Genomic DNA, 3,665 nt, shown 5'->3' with positions numbered 1-3,665 from the left:
CTGGAGCGAGAGAGGCTGCGGTGGGGGATGAGCGCAGACCCCGGGGCGCCTCCCTTAACAGTAGTAGTGCCCCTAGCGCCCAGGACCCCAGGCTGTAGTTTCACACGGTTCGTTGCTCAACAGCCTCCAAACAGCCAGGCAGGCACGCTACCACCCCAGCTGGCAAGTGGAAGAGGCAGAAACTCCCCAAAGTCAGGCATTGAGAGAATTTTCCAGAAAGAAAAGCCCATTGGACTAAGCGCACTTTTATTTATTTTTAAAATTCACATACCCCGCTGCCTCCACCTCCAGTGTGTTTTTGGAAGGGGGAAGAGGTTTTACATATCACGAAGGTCTGCATTGCATGGTTCGCTTTGTTTATTTGTTTTTCTTCTGCCTGACACATGATTCTTTAATGTTCCATAGGATGCTATGGATACGGAATATTGCTTTAGGAACAAAAAGTACAGTAAGTGTTAGGATTTGGAACCAAACTGGTTATCTGCCTTGGAGGAGCTTTGAGATGTATGTTCTTAGTAAGACTTAAAAAACAGTGTACATCACAGTACAGCCTCTGTCCTTATGAAGTCCAACCATTAGTCAGTGATTTTAATTTTTCTAACAGTATTAAAATATTCGCTATCTAAGCAGAGTACCAGATATTTCAGTCCCTTTTATTATTTCTATCATTACCACAAATTGTCAATATTTCTTGGAAATATGACTCAGTCTTAACAATGTGGCCAGGAAACCAATGCAGTAAAATGCATTTTCATTTTACTTATAAACATTTTGTAGTTGACTAATTCCTTCACTGACCAGGGGAAAAATGAACCTTAATGTAGTTGTTGGGTTTTTAAACCAATATCTACTGCTGAGTGGAAGTAACTGACAAGATCAGGAACAAAGTCCCAATACCTTCGTAGCAATATCATGTATTTTCTGAAGCGACATTGATTTCCCACTGTGGGTAGAGGCAGGATATAACATTTGGAGAAAGGAATGGAGATCTTTGACATCTGTTCATGTCTAGGCCAACAAGATGCTATGGCCTTTCTCCTGCAAAGGATCCTGAAGTATGTCATCCCCCCAAATAAGTGTCTCTTTATGTGATAATGTGTTCAGAACACAGAAACCAGCCCAAGTTGTACACGTGCCCCACCCTGAACATCATTCGGAAAACAAACTCTCCAGGTGTTAGCTCCTCAGAGGTGAGTGTCATCTCCAGCCGTTAACTGTATGCCTCACTGGATACACTCAATGTTTATTGCAAGACTTTGGCTTTTTTAGAGCACTCAGCATAAACATGTGATTCATATGTCATCCATGTGACCTGACTTCAAGGTGATCTGCTGTTGGATGAGTTTCCAATCTATACTAATCTGTACTAATAAAAGGGTAATATGCTAATTAGACCGGGTCAACCAGCCATCTTCTGGATGGCTGACTTCCTTCCAGACAAAGCTATGGTGGTGGGGGCCGAGGCAGAGGCAGTTAGGGGCAAGATCAGGCCTGCAGGGGAGGGCCATTGGGAGCGACCAGGCCGACTGGGGAGGGCCATTGGGGTTGACCAGGCCTGCAGGGGAGAGCTGTTGGGGGTGACCAGGCCGACAGGGGAGGGCAGTTGGGGGCATTAGGCAGGCAGGGGAGGGCTGTTGGGGATGACCAGGCTGGCAGGGGAGGGCAGTTGGGGGCATTAGGCAGGCAGGCAGGTGAGTGGTTAGGAGCCAGTGGTCCTGGATTGTGTGAAGTATGTCTGACTGCCGGCAGTTGGTCATCCCCCCAAGGAGTCCCAGATTAGAGAGTGTGCAGGCCAGGCTGAGGGACACCCCCCCCTCCGTGCACGAATTTTGTGCACCAGGCCTCTAGTATAAAGGCCTCTAGTAAAGAAAAGGGCCTCAGACATCTGTGTGGTGGTTACCAGAGAGAAGGTTGGAGGGTAGTAAAGGGTAAAGGGGACCAAATATATGGTGATGGAAGGAGTCTTGACTCTGGGTGGTGTGCACACAATGCAATACATAGATCATGTATCATAGAAATGTACATGTGGAACCTATGTAATCTTATTAACCAATGTCACACCAATACATTTAATTAAAAAAACATAAAAAATAGAACAAGAAAAGTTCAAATCCATAGAAAAAAGCGAAGGGCATCCATTTTAAGCAAGGGGAGTTCTGAGTTAATTTAGGAAAGCACTTCAACTGCTTTTAAGGGGGAACTTGGTCATGGTCACTGCAAAAGAATAATAAAGATAAGTTTCAAATGTGAAAAGTGAAGTGTGACAAAAGCTTTTATAGTCCAGATCAACCACCAAACACTTTACATAGAAAGTCATAACATTAAAACAACAAGAGAAAGAGAAAGAAGGAAGGAAGGGAGCGGGGACTGGAAAATGATTTATGTTCTTTTTCTTATGAAAAGTGCCCGATGGATATTTTATTTTCAGTTTTGTCAATGTAGACCAAAATCTTATCTTAAATACCATCTGCTATGTCATCTCCAGGGCTGGAAATAGTGCGAGGAAACACATTTGCATTATCTCCTTTAGAACACTTGCCTCATTTAAGGCAAAATGTCTCTCGATTAACAGTTTGAAGTGATAAGGAAATTTAATTAAAAAGTAAATATATTCAGCATATCAAATGATACAGTTCTGAGACGAAGTGCATTATTTTAGATCAATCCTTATAGAACACTGAATTCTTCTACAAGGAGGGCAGTGACTTGTTAGAAAAGACCAGTTGTCTGCGGCCGTGCGGGAGGGACATGTCCTGCCTGTGTCCTTTCCCCCGGATGATGGCGGGCGCCTTGTCCTAGAAAGATGACTGCAGACCTCTTTACAGGCCACATATGCACCAATGCTCCCCAAATAAAATCCTACAATCTCGTTTTTAAAAACTTTTGCCTTGCCCTCTGAGTTAACATTTGTCATTTTTTCTTTCTTTTAAAAAAATTTAAATATTTTATCAGCACAGCTATTTTCCTCGGCAATTTATGATAAGAAGGCTACTCAAATGTGTTCCTTCCTTAGGCTTAATTAAATCTGAGTTCATTCCATTGCCTTTGTTTGGTGGCCTGCATTTTATTCTTTTTCTTTTTTCTTTTCTTTTTGTATATAAAATGAGTTTAAATTTGTCTTTTAAACTCTGCTCCCATATTATAACTGCAGCTGTTGCGTAAGCCTTGAGAGCCATGGATCCAACAAGAGCTGAGCTGGGGATGGCGCTCTTCCAGTTCTGTGATGACAGACCTCGCAACCCCTCTTTCCTCAGAGGGCCTTGGACTTGGGGGATCCATATTTCACTCCCATAAGCACATCACAGAATGACTTTCCGTGTTGGACTATCATAGCCCGCTCTCATTTGCGGCTTAAGTGCCCAAAGTAAATGTGTCTGAATAACTGAAGACTAGGCAAAACGAGGCATTTAATTAATTAATTAATTAATTATATTTTTGTTGATCTCAGAGAGGAAGGGAGATGGAGAGAGAGATAGAAACATCAATGATGAGAGAGAATCATTGACCGGCTGCCTCCTGCACACCCTACACTCAAGATGGAGCCCCCAACCCAGGCATGTGCCCTGACCCGGAATTGAACCATGACCTTCTGGTTCATAGGTCGATGCTCAATCACTGAGCCACGCAGGTGGGGCAAAGCAGAATCTAATTTTAATATAAAATTG

The sequence above is a fragment of the Myotis lucifugus genome, unplaced genomic scaffold (assembly GCF_000147115.1).
Source record: "Myotis lucifugus unplaced genomic scaffold, Myoluc2.0 scaffold_374, whole genome shotgun sequence".
Taxonomy (NCBI): Eukaryota; Metazoa; Chordata; class Mammalia; order Chiroptera; family Vespertilionidae; genus Myotis; species Myotis lucifugus.
Note: the sequence above shows the minus strand (reverse complement) of the source record.